The sequence below is a fragment of the Coregonus clupeaformis genome, chromosome 23 (assembly GCF_020615455.1).
Source record: "Coregonus clupeaformis isolate EN_2021a chromosome 23, ASM2061545v1, whole genome shotgun sequence".
In the NCBI taxonomy this organism is placed as follows: Eukaryota; Metazoa; Chordata; class Actinopteri; order Salmoniformes; family Salmonidae; genus Coregonus; species Coregonus clupeaformis.
The window spans coordinates 24,866,101-24,887,004 of record NC_059214.1 but is presented as its reverse complement, the minus strand read 5'-3'; the positions used below and the strand labels follow the sequence as shown (position 1 = coordinate 24,887,004).

Sequence of the window (20,904 nt, the reverse complement as noted above, 5' to 3'; positions counted from 1 at the left end):
AGGGTTTTCGAGCATGAACTGCCTTTTTAAGGTCATGCCACAGCATCTCAATAGGATTCAGGACAGGACTTTGACTAGGCCACTCCAAAGTCTTCATTTTGTTTTTCTTCAGCCATTCAGAGGTGGACTTGCTGGTGTGTTTCGGATCATTGTCCTGCTGCAGAACCCAAGTTCGCTTCAGGTTGAGGTCACGAACAGATGGCCGGACATTCTCCTTCAGGATTTTTTGGTAGACAGCAGAATTCATGGTTCCATTTATCACAGCAAGTCTTCCAGGTCCTGAAGCAGCAAAATAGGCCCAGACCATCACACTAAGACCACCATATTTTACTGTTGGTATGATGTTCTTTTTCTGAAATGCTGTGTTACTTTTACGCCAGATGTAATGGGACACACACCTTCCAAAAAGTTATACTTTTGTCTCGTCAGTCCACAGAGTTTTTTCCCAAAGGTCTTGGGTATCATCAAGATGTTTTCTGGCAAAGATGAGACGAGCCTTAATGTTATTTTTGCTCAGCAGTGGTTTTCGTCTTGGAACTCTGCCATGCAGGCCATTTTTGCCCAGTCTCTTTCTTATGGTGGAGTTATGAACACTGAACTTAACTGAGGCAAGTGAGGCCTGCAGCTCTTTGGATGTTGTTGTGGGGTCTTTTGTGACCTCTTGGATGAGTCGTCGCTGCGCTCTTGGGGTAATTTTGGTCGGCCGGCCACTCCTGGGAAGGTTCACCACTCTTCCATGTTTTTTGCCATTTGTGGATAATGGCTCTCACTGTGGTTCGCTGGAGTCCCAAAGCTTTAGAAATGGCTTTATAACCTTTTCCAGACTGATGGATCTCAATTACTTTCTTTCTCATTTGTTCCTGAATTTCTTTGGATCTCGGCATGATGTCTAGCTTTTGAGGATCTTTTGGTCTACTTCACTTTGTCAGGCAGGTCCTATTTAAGTGATTCCTTGATTGAGAACAGGTGTGGCAGTAATCAGGCCTGGGTGTGGCTAGAGGAATTGAACTCAGGTGTGATAAACCACAGTTGAGTTGTGTTATAACAGGGGGGACAAACACTTTTTCACACAGGGCCATGTAGGTTTGGATTTTGTTTTCCCTTAATAATATTTAAATTTGTTTGATGATCTGAAACATTTAAGTGTGACAAACATGCAAACAAATAAGAAATCAGGAAGGGGGCAAACACTTCTTCACACCACTGTACATATAAACTCAGCAAAAAAAGAAACGTCCCTTTTTCAGGACCCCGTCTTTCAAAGATAATTCGTAAAAATCCAAATAACTTCACAGATCATTGTAAAGGGTTTAAACACTATTTCCCATGCATGTTCAATGAACCATAAACAATTAATGAACATGCATCCGTGGAACGGTCGTTAAGACACTAACAGCTTACAGAAGGTAGGCAATTAAGGTCACAGTTATGAAAACCTAGGACACTAAAGAGGCCTTTCTACTGACTCTGAAAAACACCAAAAGAAAGATGCCCAGGGTCCCTGCTCATCTGCGTAAACGTGCCTTAGGCATGCTGCAAGGAGGTATGAGGACTGCAGATGTGGCCAGGGCAATAAATTGTAATGTCCGTACTGTGAGATGCCTAAGACAGCGCTACAGGGAGACAGGACGGACAGCTGATCATCCTCGCAGTGGCAGACCATGTGTAACAACACCTGCACAGGATCGGTACATCCGAACATCACACCTGCGGGACAGGTACAGGATGGCAACAACAACAACAACTGCCCGAGATACACCAGGAACGTACAATCCCTCCATCAATGCTCAGACTGCCCTCAATAGGCTGAGAGAGGCTGGACTGAGGGCTTGTAGGTCTGTTGTAAGGCAGGTCCTCACCAGTCATCACCGGCAACAATGTCGCCTATGGGCACAAACCCACCGTCGCTGGACCAGACAGGACTGGCAAAAAGTGCTCTTCACTGACGAGTCGCGGTTTTGTCTCACCAGTGGTGATGGTCGGATTCGCGTTTATCGTCGAAGGAATGAGCGTTACATGAGGACTGTACTCTGGAGCGGGATCGATTTGGAGGTGGAGGGTCCGACATGGTCTGGGGCGGTGTGTCACAGCATCATCGGACTGAGCTTGTTGTCATTGCAGGCAATCTCAACGCTGTGCGTTTCAGGGAAGACATCCTCCTCCCTCATGTGGTACCCTTCCTGCAGACTCATCCTGACATGACCCTCCAGCATGACAATGCCACCAGCCATACTGCTCGTTCTGTGCATGATTTGCTGCAAGACAGGATTGTCAGTGTTCTGCCATGGCCAGCGAAGAGCCCAGATCTCAATCCCATTGAGCACGTCTGGGACCAGTTGGATCGGAGGGTGAGGATGAGGGCCATTCCCCACAGAAATGTCCGGGAACTGGCAGGTGCCTTGGTGGAAGAGTGGGGTAACATCTCACAGCAATAACTGGTAAATCTGGTACAATCCATGAGGAGGAGATGCACTGCAGTACTTAATGCAGCTGGTGGCCACACCAGATACTGACTGTTACTTTTGATTTTGACCCCCGCTTTGTTCAGGGACACATTATTCAATTTCTGTTAGTCACATGTCTGTGGAACTTGTTCAGTTTATGTATCAGTTGTAGAATCTTGTTATGTTCATACAAATATTTACACATGTTAAGTTTGCTGAAATTAAACGCAGTTGACAGTGAGAGGACGTTTCTTTTTTTGCTGAGTTTATATACATATCCTTTTTAAAAATATATTTCCCTTTATTACATTCAAACCCCACCAACCTTTCCCTAATTGGAGTAAACTAGTGAACAACAACGCTTAGGCCTCTACTTCCAGCTTATACATACTATATACATTTTATGGACACAGTCAATTTTACAATAATTATATTTTGTTTGTTTTTACGCCTGAACTTCCTCTACCCTCAACCTCTCCAATCATTTTCTTGATGTCCATCCGGTTTGCTTCTATATGCCATTATTTCTAACTGTGCTTTTTCACAAAAGCTCTCAACCTATAACCCATATACTTATTATGGACACAGTATGCTTTACATTACTTATCTTGTTGTTATTAGTTGTTGTTAGTTGTTATTAGTCCCATCCTTCAGCAACATTCAACACCTCCCATCTATCTCTTAACATCATCCATATTGGATTTCTATTTGCCATATAATTTTTCAACTGTACTGTGCTGTTTCACAAAAGTTCTGAACCGTTCTATTCTCATTGTTTCTACAGATTGTAAATGTAAAATTTACAATCTGCAGGGTTTGCTCCAGGTACATATTGCAATCCTTCAGCCATTCCTGGACCTGTGACCAAAAACAAGTTACAAATGGACAGTACCAAAACAAATGATCTAATGATTCTGTCTATTCACAGCTAGAGCTGGGAAGCTGGGAAGATTGTATCCCCCATATAAATAACATTATATTGGTAGCAAGCATTTTGTATAATAATTTACATTGAAAATTCAAAGTTTTGATTCCGGTGTAGTTTTGCGTATCAATTAATAAACACTATGCCATGGAATCGGTACGTAAAAAATCTCTTCCCAACTATTTTGCAATCTATATGGGACGGCTGTGAATCCTTTGGTCCTGAAATGAAACTGGTATACTTTTTTATTTATCACAATTTTCTTTAACCAATTATGCTCTTTAATGCAGGGCCGACACACAAGTTCCTTACTTTTTCCTCCTTCCACTTTCCTCTTCCATTTTTGCGGTAATGCTGTAATTATTTGGTTGTAATTTTGGGTAGAGCAGACATTTCCATATGTTTTTGTTAACTGCATGTGCGACATAATTAATAATAATAATCCACCAGTCCTACCTATGATATCATTTACGAAGATTATACATTTTTTAAACATCTTTTCAAAAAATTATGTTTTTTATCAATTAGTATATTTGAGTTTAACCACAATATTTGTTGCATTATTTGTTCGGTCGTTTCTGGAAGATTTAATTGAAATTGCAACCAACTTTCTATGGCTTGTTTTAGAAATAGTGATATTTGGGAGATTATTTCCTTTTCAAATAACTGAAAGTGAGAGTTTGTAATCTGAATAAAGGGAAAAAGGGGTGAGACAATCTTACTAATTTGCTAGAAAACCAGTTCGGATTTAAGTATAACTTTTGTATGACTGAAGCTTTTAGTGATAGGTCTAATGCTTTAATATTTAATAATTTCTGTCCTCCGATTAGACATATGGATTATATAAATAGGCCCGTTTAATTTTGTCTGGCTTGCCGTTCCAAATAAAATTGAATATTTTTTTTCTCATACAGTGGGGAAAAAAAGTATTTAGTCAGCCACCAATTGTGCAAGTTCTCCCACTTAAAAAGATGAGAGAGGCCTGTAATTTTCATCATAGGTACACGTCAACTATGACAGACAAAATGAGGAAAGAAAATCCAGAAAATCACATTGTAGGATTTTTTATGAATTTATTTGCAAATTATGGTGGAAAATAAGTATTTGGTCAATAACAAAAGTTTCTCAATACTTTGTTATATACCCTTTGTTGGCAATGACACAGGTCAAACGTTTTCTGTAAGTCTTCACAAGGTTTTCACACACTGTTGCTGGTATTTTGGCCCATTCCTCCATGCAGATCTCCTCTAGAGCAGTGATGTTTTGGGGCTGTCGCTGGGCAACACGGACTTTCAACTCCCTCCAAAGATTTTCTATGGGGTTGAGATCTGGAGACTGGCTAGGCCACTCCAGGACCTTGAAATGCTTCTTGCGAAGCCACTCCTTCGTTGCCCGGGCGGTGTGTTTGGGATCATTGTCATGCTGAAAGACCCAGCCACGTTTCATCTTCAATGCCCTTGCTGATGGAAGGAGGTTTTCACTCAAAATCACACGATACATGGCCCCATTCATTCTTTCCTTTACACGGATCAGTCGTCCTGGTCCCTTTGCAGAAAAACAGCCCCAAAGCATGATGTTTCCACCCCCATGCTTCACAGTAGGTATGGTGTTCTTTGGATACAACTCAGCATTCTTTGTCCTCCAAACACGACAAGTTCTATTTTGGTTTCATCTGACCATATGACATATGACATTCTCCCAATCCTCTTCTGGATCATCCAAATGCACTCTAGTAAACTTCAGACGGGCCTGGACATGTACTGGCTTAAGCAGGGGGACACGTCTGGCACTGCAGGATTTGTGTCCCTGGCGGCGTAGTGTGTTACTGATGGTAGGCTTTGTTACTTTGGTCCCAGCTCTCTGCAGATCATTCACTAGGTCCCCCCGTGTGGTTCTGGGATTTTTGCTCACCGTTCTTGTGATCATTTTGACCCCACGGGGTGAGATTTTGCGTGGAGCCCCAGATCGAGGGAGATTATCAGTGGTCTTGTATGTCTTCCATTTCCTAATAATTGCTCCCACAGTTGATTTCTTCAAACCAAGCTGCTTACCTATTGCAGATTCAGTCTTCCCAGCCTGGTGCAGGTCTACGATTTTGTTTCTGGTGTCCTTTATAAGCTCTTTGGTCTTGGCCATAGTGGAGTTTGGAGTGTGACTGTTTGAGGTTGTGGACAGGTGTCTTTTATACTGATAACAAGTTCAAACAGGTGCCATTAATACAGGTAACGAGTGGAGGACAGAGGAGCCTCTTAAAGAAGAAGTTACAGGTCTGTGAGAGCCAGAAATCTTGCTTGTTTGTAGGTGACCAAATACTTATTTTCCACCATAATTTGCAAATAAATTCATAAAAAATCCTACAATGTGATTTTCTCAATGTTTTTTCCTCAATTTGTCTGTCATAGTTGACGTGTACCTATGATGAAAATTACAGGCCTCTCTCATCTTTTTAAGTGGGAGAACTTGCACAATTGGTGGCTGACTAAATACTTTTTTTCCCCACTGTATAATAAAAAAAACTGTTCGCTAGGCGTAGGCAAGACCATAAGCAAATAGGTAAACTGGGATAATACTAAAGAGTTAATCAGGGTGATTTTTCCACAAATAGACAGGTATTTTCCTTTCCATGGTAGCAAGATCTTATCTATTTTTGCTAACTTTCTATTAACATTTATTGGAGTGAGATACTTTATTTCATTTGGGATATGTATTCCTGAGTATATCCACATCACCATCAGACCATTTTATTGGTAAACTACATGGTAATGTAAATTTTTTATTTTTTAGTGATCCAATACGTAATATAGTACATTTATCATAATTTGGTTGTAATCCAGAGAGGTTAGAAAATGTATCTAGATCCTCTATGAGGCTGTGGAGGGATTCAAGTTGAGGCTGTGGAGGGATTCAAGTTGTGAATCAGAAGCGTACAATGACACCTTTGTTTTTAAGCCCTGGGTTTCTAATCCCTTGATATTATTGTTGGATCTGATTTTAATAGCTAACATTTCGATGGCCATAATAAATAGATATGACGATAGTGGACAACCTTGTTTTACTCCACTTGACAGTAAAAAAATATTTTACACCTAGGGTTCCTATACATGATTTTAACCCAATTTATACGTCCAAAATTGAAATGCTCCAGACATTTATATATAAACCCCAGTCGTACTTTATCAAATACTTTTTCAAAGTCTGCTATGAATAGCAGGCCTGGTTTCACATATTTTACATAGTATTCTATTGTTTCCAGTACTTGCCTTATGTTATCTCCAATGTATCGCCCATGTAAAAAACATGTCTGATTAGAATGAATAATGTCCGACAATACCTTTTTTAAATCTATGCACTATACATTTTGCTAGAATTTTTGCATCACAACACTGAAGTGTAAGGGGCCTCCAATTTTTTTAATGGACTGGATCTTTATATTTTCCACTTGTATCCTGTTTCAGTAATAATGAAATCAGACCTTCTTCTTGAGTGTCTGATAATCTACCATTTACAGGAGTGGTTAAAACATGCTAATAGCGGTCCTCTGAGTATATAAAAAAAGGTTTGGTATACCTCGACTGGTATGCCATCCAACCCTGGAGTTTTCCTGGACTTAAAGTCTTTAATTGCATCCAGAAGTTCCTCCTCTGTAATTTCACCTTCACATGAGTCTTTCTGTATGGCTGTTAATTTTACATTATCAATATGAATAAAATTCCTACAATTAGCTTCAGTTAGAGGAGATGGGAGGCGACTGAAACGAAAACATATGCTTAAAGTACTTTGCTTCCTCCTTCAAAATATCATTTGGTGAATCATGGGTGACTCCGTCAATTGTAACCAGTTTCAGTAAATTATTTTTGGTAGCATTTCTATGTTGAAGATTAAAAAAGAATTTGGTGCATTTTTCCCCATATTCCATCCAGTTTGCTTTATTTTTTATAATATATTACACTTGATCTTTCTTGAATAAGTTTCTTCATTTATTTTTGTTTTTCCCCTTATTTATTCTGAGCCTCTATGTTACAGTTTTTATTGCTATCTATCTGTTCTGTTAGACCTTCCATTTCCTTTGTTAGTATGGACTCTTTTGACCTAAATTGCTTTTGCTTTCAAGATGAGTACTGAATTGAATGACCTCTAAAGGCACATTTAAAAGTGTCCCATACAATAAGGGGATTTGCTGTACCAATGTTATGTTAGAAAAAATCAGTTATAAATTCCTCTTTCCTAGTTAAAAACAAGTTATCATCCAATAGGCTTTGATTACATTTCCAATATCCGATTTTGCAGGTTTTCCTACTTACAAAGCATGTAGAGGTCTGTAATTTTAACATAGGTACACTTCAACTGTGAGAGACGGAATCTAAAACAACAATCCAGAAAATCACATTGTATGATTTTTAAGTAATTAATTAGCATTTTATTGCATGACATAAGTATTTGATACATCAGAAAAGCAGAACTTAATATTTAGTACAGAAACCTTTGTTTGCAATTACAGAGATCATACGTTTCCTGTAGGTCTTGACCAGGTTTGCACACACTGCAGCAGGGATTTTGGCCCACTCCTCCATACAGACCTTCTCCAGATCCTTCAGGTTTCGGGGCTGTCGCTGGGCAATACGGACTTTCAGCTCCCTCCAAAGATTTTCTATTGGGTTCAGGTCTGGAGACTGGCTAGGCCACTCCAGGACCTTGAGATGCTTCTTACGGAGCCACTCCTTAGTTGCCCTGGCTGTGTGTTTCGGGTCGTTGTCATGCTGGAAGACCCAGCCACGACCCATCTTCAATGCTCTTACTGAGGGAAGGAGGTTGTTGGCCAAGATCTCGCGATACATGGCCCCATCCATCCTCCCCTCAATACGGTGCAGTCGTCCTGTCCCCTTTGCAGAAAAGCATCACCAAAGAATTATGTTTACACCTCCATGCTTCACGGTTGGGATGGTGTTCTTGAGGTTGTACTCATCCTTCTTCTTCCTCCAAACACGGCGAGTGGAGTTTAGACCAAAAAGCTATTTTTGTCTCATCAGACCACATGACCTTCTCCCATTCCTCCTCTGGATCATCCAGATGGTCATTGGCAAACTTCAGACAGGCCTGGACATGCGCTGGCTTGAGCAGGGTGACCTTGCGTGCGCTGCAGGATTTTAATCCATGACGGCGTAGTGTGTTACTAATGGTTTTCTTTGAGACTGTGGTCCCAGCTCTCTTCAGGTCATTGACCAGGTCCTGCCGTGTAGTTCTGGGCTGATCCCTCACCTTCCTCATGATCATTGATGCCCCACGAGGTGAGATCTTGCATGGAGCCCCAGACCGAGGGTAATTGACCGTCATCTTGAACTTCTTCCATTTTCTAATAATTGCGCCAACAGTTGTTGCCTTCTCACCAAGCTGCTTGCCTATTGTCCTGTAGCCCATCCCAGCCGTGTGCAGGTCTACAATATTATCCCTGATGTCCTTACACAGCTCTCTGGTCTTGGCCATTGTGGAGAGGTTGGAGTCTGTTTGATTGAGTGTGTGGACAGGTGTCTTTTATCCAGGTAACGAGTTCAAACAGGTGCAGTTAATACAGGTAATGAGTGGAGAACAGGAGGGCTTCTTAAAGAAAAACTAACAGGTCTGTGAGAGCCGGAATTCTTACTGGTTGGTAGGTGATCAAATACTTATGTCATGCAATAAAATGCAAATTAATTACTTAAAAATCATACAATGTGATTTTCTGGATTGTTGTTTTAAATTCCGTCTCTCACAGTTGAAGTGTACCTATGATAAAAATTACAGACCTCTACATGCTTTGTAAGTAGGAAAACCTGCAAAATCGGTAGTGTATCAAATACTTGTTCTCCCCACTGTATATGCCAATTATATGATGGTCCGACCGCATTCTGTCCCCTATGATATAAACTGTTACTTTTTTGGTGTTTGATCTTTATTTTGCTGGTCGGAACAGAGGAACGGAACAAAAAAAAATGGTTCTGTTCAGAACGAAACGATGGGAAATACATTTTGGTTCCAACCCGTTTGTAATAAATATGTCATACAGCATATTTGGGTAAAGTACTACAGTCTTTGTGCTGTTGTTATTAATTTCAACTCTAGGCTTGAGATGCTGCTGACCTGTTTTGGCAATAAGAGTGCACATCAGACGTGTGGAACAGTGCTGGCTGGCAGAGGAAGTTGCTTGACATCACAGCTGTAAAAATGAGTGAGCAATTAGCATGAGTAACAATTTCAAAATGGTATTTTGAATATCATGAAAATAGATTATGATTTCCTTTCTGTTGTACTGCACATCACTTTGCGTAATGACAATGTTCCACACAAGAGGAAGGTTAACTGTCTGTAGGTAAGACTGGGAAACACTCTCAGAACATTAATCAGGCTGTGTACAGGAAAAGACAGAGGACGAACACTGACAATTATTGTCATTACAGTTGTAGTAAATCTGTGTTCAAGGCCAAAGATGCACAGACACAGTACATGCTAGCACCCTGTTGTGAGAGCAGGACATTGATAGCTGAGAGATTTGGGTTCATGTTCTCTTTGGCGTACAGTACAGACGAACTGAGGAGGTTCTTGCCTCTGTGTTTGAGGAGGGTTGTTCGTGAACAGAAAGTGCCTGAGGAGCAGCAACAAGGAGGAAATGCCTTTCTGATAAGGGGCAACCAGATCCCCCATGCCTCCCTCCCATCCCTCCAATCCCCTAACTTCAACTGTGACTCAGCTTGACTTGTTCTTGACTTGTGCATTGTACTCAGTTCTTGTGGTTAAACAGAAACTCCATGCCATTATTGAGAAATACAAGCACTTTAAAAACCAATGGAATATGGCATTAAAATGGATACAGTCCTATAAACTAAATTCATGGGAATATGATGGAATTTATCTTTGTCAAAGTCAAGATTGAGGTACTTGAAATTGCTTGGGAATTGACCAAGTAGTGCTGATGACACAGATCCCCAGGAAACAGATGGTGTTGTTAACCACACCTTGGCCTTGGCTGGTCAAAGCCAGACCTCAGTCTCAGATCTGAGGGTAGTCTTCGCTAATAATAAGCTCTTGTGTAAACCATTTTACTACCTATCTGTGGCCTGAATACCTGTGGCTACCACTGAGCCTCAAATGTACTAAAAGCATGCACTAAAGAATAGGTGTTATAACAGAGGTAAACGTTTCAGTATCGGTCTAGACTCCTCTGTGTCGTAAGTTTTATAACCAGCCTGTGGTCCTGATAGTCTGCAGAAAAATAGAGCTCTAACATATTACAGACATCCACTCTTCATGGCACTATGTGGGGCTATATTGACCATTGGCAAGTCTTTAAAGATAATGTCATCAAAGACATGTTGATGAGAACCATAACAGACACCTCATTGTGTACATAGACTGATTTTGTCTGTGAGCTCTGACAGCTTCATAATCTGGATTCTTCAGTGACATCAACTCAGTCTTACATGGTAGGGTACTAGAGGATAACTAGCCCCCCTTAATGTAATTCACATTAAGACCACAAGATGTTCCCAAATTATTTTCACAACACTTTCCCTGGCTGCCACTGCTCTTGCTCAACAAAAATGATCATCTGTGTCATCACAACTTTTGGCGATACTTCAACAAAACAATTTATAATCCACTTGTTTAGAGAGAAAATTGTAGATCATTTTTGAGTAAAGTCGTAATATGTTGGATCAGTGTTTTGAGGGCAACTCGCCCTCCGGGGGCTAGTTACACCTTTATGGTTATAAATGTGTTTCTACCTGTCATTTAGACAATGACTAGCCAAGTTTGCGCTAGTTTATGCTAACTTGATAGCTAGCAACTTCACTAGCAGTAAATGCTAGCCAGCTAGCTAGTTAGCATGAGGTGCTAGGAGTGCTAGATAGCAACCTTACTACCAGATCGTCTGAGGTAAAATACATTAAAAAAGATAACGTAACTTAATTGCAGTTGTAAATGTTTCCACTAGTGACTGATAGCTTTACAGTTAATGTTACTTTATAGCCTTTTAGCTATTTTACACAGCATTTTATGTCATATAGCTAGCTACGTTTTTAAGAGAGAGCTTTTCAATTGGCATCTCTCCCCCTGTTTACAGTCACAGGTGGGGACTGGATTAGGTGTGAGCAGTGGGCTCATGAGTTGTGCTCCAATTTTACTGAGGATAGCTTTATTTGTGACCTATGTAGAAATTAGAATTGTGCAATAGCAGAGCATAAGAGAGTTGCCACATCAATGTTACACTGAATTAATTAGTTAAGTTATTGTTATTAAATGTTATATTCCAATATTATTTAATGTTATTAGTTATATTCCATTCCAATATTATATTCCAATAAATATGTTTTTTTAGGAATTAAACACAACTATTGAAAACCTTGTGCTCCTGAATGTCATTTTAAAGACTGCTTGGATTTAAAATCTTGCATTATTCAAATAATATTTAATGCAATTGTACATAATGGATTGAATAGAAAAGGAACAACAAAGAAAGAACAAAGAAAATGAATTTTCAGACATTTCAGTGGACTTCTCATCACAACGCCAGTCTTGCCATGCATGGAGTATGAGAAATGGTATAGAAACATTGGAATGCAAGGGACACTGTACCCTCTGGTTTCTCTTCCTAATCTCACTTTCAACAAGCCGCTCTGCATGTTCCAGGTTGATAACACTCTCGTTGTGCACAAAGACCAATAATTTGATAGGCTAGTGGAATGAATACAAATAAAGTGGAGAGAAAAGTTATCCAGTTAATATAGTTTATAAATCCCTGTGGAGATGGGCATTCAAAATATTGGAACAAATAAAACAGAAGCTACAGGGAAGGTTGGTCTGCTCCCTCTTCAACAATCAATGTTGATTAAAACTGTTCAACACTTGGGAGAACACATTTCCACTTAAAACCCAAGCTGATGCACAGCATGAGGGGAACGATACAGAATGAGCCAACCAAATCTCTAGCATGAGTCACACCTGGTAATAAGTGGCTATTATCCCATGTATCAGAGAGAGTGCCAGAGTGCCCTGGGGCCAACGCAGTTGCCCTGGCTCATGCAACTGTGCCAGTGTGCCCTCTATGTTGTAATGCATGCTGTAACTAACCAACTGGACTCTCGCCTCAGCGCTAATGTACACCAAGAGACAGCGGAGAGGCACGTTCTCACTGTGGGAGCAGCTTATCTGGAATCACAAACATTCATTCACACAATGAACTCCATTTAAATCCAGTTTTCACTCAAGAGCAAGCTGAGAGAAGGAAAAATAAGTTATGCTTGGGCAGAGACTTTGGCATTAAACAGATGACCTGAACACAACATCAGAAGTAGGCTGAAGATGGGAGATGGAGATAAACTCCATCCATTAGAAATTAAATGATATCACCAGATTACAATTTCAAATGTCATACCCACTCATTTTTAGTTGCACTATGTTGACATTGATATCTTATATCAATCAGTGGCGGTCGGTGCCATTTAAGATTAGGGAGGACAATAATTTTTATGAGCATGGCCTTATTTCCATTACAGCATATGGATGACTGTCTTTCATATTCGCAGTGGCGTGTATTCATGGATGCCAAGGGAAGCCAGGCTTCCCCTAATGATTGACCAAGCAAAAAAGAAAAAAAATGAAAATATTGTATCTTTCGTCTCTCTGTATTTCATAATTTTCCTTCAATTCGCAAGATGCTGAATGTATCTCACTGGAGAAAGCACCCGAGCGAGTGAAACAGAGCCCTTATGTCTCTGTATGTGTAGGCCATCTATCTGATGCTGTCTGGTCCAAACGAGTATGTCATAACAGCTGACATAACTTGTCATAACCTGTTATAATATGGTGTTAACACTGTCATGACACATACACTACCAGTCAAAAGTTTGGACACACCTATTCGTTCAAGGGTTTTTCTTTATTTTTACTATTCTTTACATTGTAGAATAATAGTGAAGACAGCACAACTATGAAATAACACATACGAAATCATGTAGTAACCAAAAAAGTGTTTAAAAAAATCTAAATCGATGTTATATTTGAGATTCTTCAAATAGCCACCCTTTGCCTTGATGACAGCTTTGCACACACTTGGCATTCTCTCAACCAGCTTCAACTGGAAGGCTTTTCCAACAGTCTTGAAGGAGTTCCCACATATGCTGAGCACTTGTTGACTGCTTGTCCTTCACTCTGCGGTCCGACTCATCCCAAACCATCTCAATTGGGTTGAGGTCGGGGGATTGTGGTGACCAGGTCATCTGATGCAGCACTCCATCACTCTCCTTCTTGGTAAAATAGCCCATACACAACCTGGAGGTGTGTTGGGTCATTGTCCTGTTGAAAAACACATAAATTATAGTCCCACTAAGCCCAAACCAGATGGGATGGCGTAGCGCTGCAGAATGCTGTGGTAGCCATGCTGGTTAAGTGTGCCTTGAATTCTAAATAAATCACCAACAGTGTCAACAGCAAAGCACCCCCACACCATCACACCTCCTCCTCCATGCTTCACGGTGGGAACCACACATGCGGATATCATCCGTTCACCTACTCTGCGTCTCACAAAGACACAGACTCATCAGACCAAAAGACAGATTTCCACCGGTCTAATGTCCATTGCTCAAGTTTCTTGGCCCAAGCAAGTCTCTTCTTATTATTGGTGTCCTTTAGTAGTGGTTTCTTTGCAGCAATTCGACCATGAAGGCCTGATTCACGCAGTCTCCTCTGAACAGTTGATGTTGAGATGTGTGTGACTTGAACTCACATTTATTTGGGCTGAAATGTATATTGCTGGTAACTCTAATTAACCTATCCTCTGCAGCAGAGGTAACTCTGGGTCTTCCATTCCTGTGGCGGTCCTCATGAGAGCCAGTTTCATCATAGTGCTTGATGGTTTTGCGACTGCACTTGAAGAAACGTTCAAAGTTCTTGAAATGTTCTGTATTGACTGACCTGCATGTCTTAAAGTAATGATGGACTGTTGTGTCTCTTTGCTTATTTGAGCTGTTCTTGCCATAATATGGACTTGGTCTTATACCAAAAAGGGCTATCTTCTGTATACCCCCCCCCTACCTTGTCACAACACAACTGATTGGCTCAAATGCATTAAGAAGGAAAGAAAATCCCATAAATTCACTTTTAAAAAGGCACACCTGTTAATTGAAATGCATTCCAGGTGACTACCTCATGAAGCTGGTTGAGAGAATGCCAAGCGTGTGCAAAGCTGTCATCAAGGCAAAGGGTGGCTATTGGAAGAATCTCAGATATAAAATATATTTTGATTTGTTTAACACTTTTTTGGTTACCACATGATTCCATATGTGTTATTTCATAGTTTTGATGTCTTCACTATTATTAAACAATGTAAAAAATAGCAAAAATAAAGAAAAACCCTTGAATGAGTAGGTGTGTCCAAACTTTTGACTGGTACTGTATATTTAGACCTGTTTTGACATATATTGCATTATTTTATGGCTGGTTATGAAATAAGAGTGTCAAATACCTCACAACCTACCACACAGGGCAAAACATTCCATTACACCATAGCTTACATGTCAACAATATGTTTGTTATCTACCCCAATGCTCTTTTTCTGATGACTGGGATGAAAGCAGGAGCAGATTTCAAGAGCAGGACAAGACATCCTCTTTTTCACTGATGACTGATATAAGGGAATTTACAGTTGAAGTCGGAAGTTTACATACACCTTAGCCAAATACATTTAAACTAAGTTTTTCACAATTCCTGCATTTAATCCTGGTAAAAATGTCCTGTCTTAGGTCAGTTAGGATCACCACTATATTTTAAGAATGTGAAATGTCAGAATAATAGTAGAGAATTATTTATTTCAGCTTTTATTTCTTTCATCACATTCCCAGTGGGTCAGAAGTTTACATACACTCAATTAGTATTTGGTAGCATTGCCTTTAAACGTTTCGGGTAGCCTTCCACAAGCTTCCCACAATAAGTTGGGGGAATTTTGGCCCATTCCTCCTGACAGAGCTGGTGTAACTGAGTCAGGTTTGTAGGCCTCCTTGCTCGCACACGCTTTTTCAGTTCTGCCCACACATTTTCTATAGGATTGAGGTCGGGGCTTTCTGATGACAACTCCAATACCTTGACTTTGTTGTCCTTAAGACATTTTGCCACAACTTTGGAAGTATGCTTGGGGACATTGTCCATTTGGAAGACCCATTTGCGACCAAGCTTTAACTTCATGACTGATGTCTTGAGATGTTGCTTCAATATATCCACATAATTTTCCTTCCTCATGATGCCATCTATTTTGTGAAGTGCACCAGTCCCTCCTGCAGCAAAGCACCCCCACAGCATGATGCTGCCACCCCCGTGCTTCACGGTTGGGATGGTGTTCTTCGGCTTGCAAGCAACCCCCTTTTTCCTCCAAACATAACGATGGTCATTATGGCCAAACAGTTCTATTTTTGTTTCATCAGACCAGAGGACATTTCTCCAAAAAGTATGATCTTTGTCCCCATGTGCAGTTGCAAACCGTAGTCTGGCTTTTTTATGGCGGTTTTGGAGCAGTGGCTTCTTCCTTGCTGAGCGGCATTTCAGGTTATGTCGATATAGGACTTGTTTTACTGTGGATATAGATACCTTCGTACCTGTTTCCTCCAGCATCTTCACAAGGTCCTTTGCTGTTGTTCTGGGATTGATTTGCACTTTTCGCACCAAAGTACGTTCATCTCTAGGAGACGGAACACGTCTCCTTCCTGAGCGGTATGACGGCTGCGTGGTCCCATGGTGTTTATACTTGTGTACTATTGTTTGTACAGATGAACGTGGTACCTTCAGGCGTTTGGAAATTGCTCCCAAGGACGAACCAGACTTGTGGAGGTCTACAATTCTTTTTCTGAGGTCTTGGCTGATTTCTTTTGATTTTCCCATGATGTCAAGCAAATAGGCACTGAGTTTGAAGGTAGGCCTTGAAATACATCCACAGGTACACCTCCAATTGACTCAAATGATGTCAATTAGCCTATCAGAAGCTTCTAAAGCCATGACATCATTTTTTGGAATTTTCCAAGCTGTTTAAAGGCACAGTCAACTTAGTGTTTGTAAACTTCTGACCCACTGGAATTGTGATACAGTGAATTATAAGTGAAATAATCTGTCTGTAAACAATTGTTGGAAAAATTACTTGTGTCATGCACAAAGTATATGTCCTAACTGACTTGCCAAAACTATAGTTTGTTAACAAGAAATGTGTGGAGTGGTTGAAAAACAAGTTTTAATGACTCCAACCTAAGTGTATGTAAACTTCCGACTTCAACTGTACGTGATAGGCCTATCTGGCTTATATGATTATGATGGTCATAATGCTTCTTGACAGTGTCCTAAAGTGTATTTTCTTAGTCCAAGTAAAGTGACACACGATGGTCATAATGCTTCCTGACAGTATCATAAGGTGTATTTTCTACAAGTTATTTAAAATATGATGAAAAAAACATGACTGTAGATAATTCATTACAACAAAGGATTTAAGAAAACCTTTCAAACGAAAGGAAAGTTCTTGATCTGGAAAAAACGAATTTCAATAAATTTCACTCTTATGTAGGTGTCATAACCAGCCATAAAATAACGCAATAGATGTCACAAAAGGTGTAAATATATGGGTCATGACAGTGTTATTACCATATTATGACAGGTTATGTCAGCTGTTATGACTGGGTGCCAAGTAAAGTGTTACCGACATATTAGTAGTTCAGCAGATGTTGTTATCCAGATCAACTTATAGCAGTGAGTGCATACATTTTCATACTGGTCCCCTGTGGGAATCAAACCCACAACCCTGGCATTGCAAGCGCCCTGCTCTACCAACTGAGCCACACAGAACCCGTTGCACAAAGTTTTAAGTTATTTATCTACAAATGATCATTTGAAGAAACAGCTGTGCAAACTACTTTTGTAGAGATTTTGTTCCAATTATAAAGCTTGAAGGTGACTGACACTATGTTGGGAAAAGGCAAGCATTTTAGATTATATGCTGTTCCGCAGGCCTGGCAGTTGAATTATGCCCACTGATTATTATTCTCCAAGGTGTCCCTCTAATGCAGATAGGTGAAAGTAAACAAATAGAACATAGGACAGACATGACAGCAATCATCCATGGCTACAGTTTTTGTTTTACTGTTAGTACTGTGTGCTTATTTGCACCAATGGTCCACAGAATCCCAGCTGGTCTCATAGACTATATGTAACATAGTAAACGAAAATCCGGGATATTCAAATTAGTATAATATGTTACGTTTGGTATGGTTATATAAGACAGAAGGTTACTTAAGGCAAAAATCAAAGGAAGGTGGTTGGTGGGGGTGGATGGGTGGGCGTTTACTACTTTTTAGCTACTTTGCAACTACTTAGCATGTTAGCTAACCCTTCCACTAACCTTAACCCAACTACTAACCCTAACCTTAACCCTAACCCCTATCCTAGCTAACATTAGCCACCTAGCTAACGTTAACCACAACAAATTGGAATTTGTAACATATCATACGAATTGTAATTCGTAACATATCATACGAAATGGATGATGGACAACCACAAATTAATACATACCATACCAAATGTAACATATCATACTAATTTGAGTGTCCTGGATTTATGTTTACTGTTACGTCTACCCTAATAATGGACTAAACGGAGCCTAACGTTACTCCTTATAGTCCAAGGACCTTACATGTTCTGTTTAGAGGCGAACTGGCTCTGGCAGCCAAAACAGCCAAATACTCCATCTAAACGTGAATCGATTCTCAATTGTGGTACGGTTCTAGAAACATAAAGCCCTTTACTTTCATATCACTTTAAAATAAATTCACAAATGCAAAATGTACACTTACTGTACACCACAGGAGGTTGGTGGCACTTGGATGGACTTGTGGTAATGGATGATGCAGAATGAATGGAATGGTATCAAATATATCAAATACATCAAACACATGGTTTCCATGTGTTTGATGCCATTCCATAACTCCATTCCAGACAATATTATGAGCCGTCCTCCCCTCAGCAGCCTCCACTGCTGTACACTGTTTTAACCGGTTTTAACACAGATGCAGCCGACAGTATTTTTCAGTGACAACACATTTGTGGCGTCCGTCTTCCATTTACACACAGGTGTTCGGAGACACAGATAGCTAATTCGCACAGGTAGTCAACTCTGTCTTCCGTCTGTTTTCCGTAAACAAGCGCTGTAACATGGAAATATGGCCGTGTGGGAACCCTATAAAAGGTGTGTAGTAATTTAACTTTTTGTTTTTGAAAACTATTTCTAGCTGATATGAAAGCTAAATTCCTTATGTTTCCAAAACTGTTCCGAAAGTGTCAGGGCTCTTAACAACCCCCCCCATCCGGCCAGAAGATACTATCATCAATAGTCACTAAAGGTAGTTAGCATCTATGAATGGGCAACATCTACCCCTGAGTCCAGTTTTCAGAATCACACCATACCCACAGTAAGAGCCAATTCATGCTTGATCGAAATGTGGTCGGAGGCGCCATATGGTTGGTGTGATGCAAGGCACGCAGAGGCCAAATTGAGCTTCATACCGCATCGCTGTGAGCCTCTCAAATTGTGTAACAATGCGGAGGGCTCCATATAGCTCCGCATTGACATGATTGGTTGACCATAGGTGAGGGCGGGAGGTCCTGTATAAACACAAACTCACTTTCATTACAACTTCCTTCATTACAGCTCTGCGCTGCTCCGCGAAGCACAAGAAGTATGAATGCCCTGACTTCTGCAGAGGTCATATCACCCACAGTAAATGCGGACAATGCAGACGTCCGATTGACCATGTAGCGCCTTTAACTGTAGCCTTGCTCAGTGAGGAGAGAGCAAAATAGCATATAGAGGAATGAACAGATAAATAGGCGAACTGTTTAAAAAGGTCGAAAAAGGTAGTGAGATTTCCCTCTTAGCGTCCAATGCATAAATTAACATTCTGACCAATGAAGCTTTCTCTGCTAGCAAGCTTTTAGAATAGAACGCAGTGACTCACAATGGAATATTGAATGCAATTCGGGAAAATTTAACACGAACAGCAGAAAGCGCACCATATCCACACGACATCAAATCACTGCTTCATGGGTCAAACTCTTAATTTTCATATTGGGTGAGTTGGATTGTTTGATACCATGGCAATTGGCAATGAATGTCACGCATGCGAGCCCAGTGCCGTTATACCAACTTTTAAAAGACTTCATTAGGCACCACTTGTAAAACATTGTAAGTTGTGTTCAATAGGTGATGGAGAGTGGACTCAATTCTACTCAAGAAGGCAAAACTGGTTTTTCTAACTGTTGGGAGCGAAACCTGAGCGGTGGCAGACAGACATTGTATTAGTGATGTATAGGCTGCATTTCGTGGTAAAAATAAATAAAAATAAAGCAACAATGTAGCTAGAGCTAGTTATAAACTGTTACAAATTAGCACCTCAAAGACAGATATGCCCACCCACCTTTGCTCATTAATGTAGCTGCTCGAGAGTAAATCCGCGTTCACGTTATAGTCGGAACTCGGTAACTCGGTCATTTCTGACTTGCTACCTGGTTGAACGCGTCACGTGTATAACTACAACCAGTTAGCAAGTTTGAAATATCAGAGTTTCCTAGTTCCAACTTCCTATGAACGCGGCATTACATTTACATTTACATCATTTAGCATTACCCCTCACACCTTGTAAAAATGTCCAAGTATTAAAACGACAACAATTTCCATTGATACAGCATTACAACTATATGGTCCACATTCTGAATTTACCTAAAGTTATTCATAAATGTGGTAATAACCTGACTCTAATGGTACTTTCAAGACAGGTCGGAAAGTCGGTGCGCTAGAAAGCTGTCCGAGTTTCCGACTTGGAATATCAAGTTGGATGACCGTTCAAAACAATTTTCCCAGTCGTCTTGAACATACTGAAGTCGGAGATTTCCCAGTTCCCTGTTGTTTTGAACGCGGCATAAACTACGAGAACGCACATAGATGATGCAAACGGTTTTGCCGAAGTGAACACTTCTGTTTGGATGAGACCATACGTTTAACATTTGAAAACATTGGAATAAGAACTTTAAAATATTAGCTCACCTGGTAAAAGTCCTGTAAATAAGTCCATTGAAATAAATGCATCAAATGGGTGTAGTTTTGCGAGCTCCGACTATCCAGTTGTAGCCTAGCGTGAGTCCACAGTCTTTGGCGAATGGCTTGGCGATGGGAAGAGAGAGCGAGAGTAGGACCCTGCTGATGTCACGGCGAGAGGGAGGGGCGTGGATCGGAGTAGTTTCATATGGAAACGATGTCATTATGAGTCAGCTAACTTTTAACTGTCTTGACTTTAGTGTAAAGAAGAAATATGATAATAGGCTGGCCTACTATTCTCATTCTCACCATACTACTATTTTGGTTGAAAATACCACATAACAGATATGTCAGGTCAATAGCAGAGTCTCATAAACAGATGGATGTGAAAATCAAATGTGTGAAGTTGGCTTGTCATGTAGGCCAGGGTCCCCCAAAAGGAAGCCCTA

At 40.4% G+C, this 20,904-nt stretch overlaps 1 protein-coding gene across 1 annotated transcript in view; it reads right to left on the bottom strand.

Annotated features, from left to right (window-relative positions):
• Nucleotides 1-20,557, bottom strand: part of LOC121536719 (SH3 domain-binding protein 4) — a 57,080-nt gene extending 36,523 nt beyond the window's left edge. The window contains exon 1 of the mRNA XM_041844176.2: nt 20,465-20,557. The gene's annotated coding sequence lies outside the window, so the exon portion shown is untranslated. The remainder of the gene's footprint in view (nt 1-20,464) is intronic.
• Nucleotides 20,558-20,904: the final 347 nt, after the last annotated feature.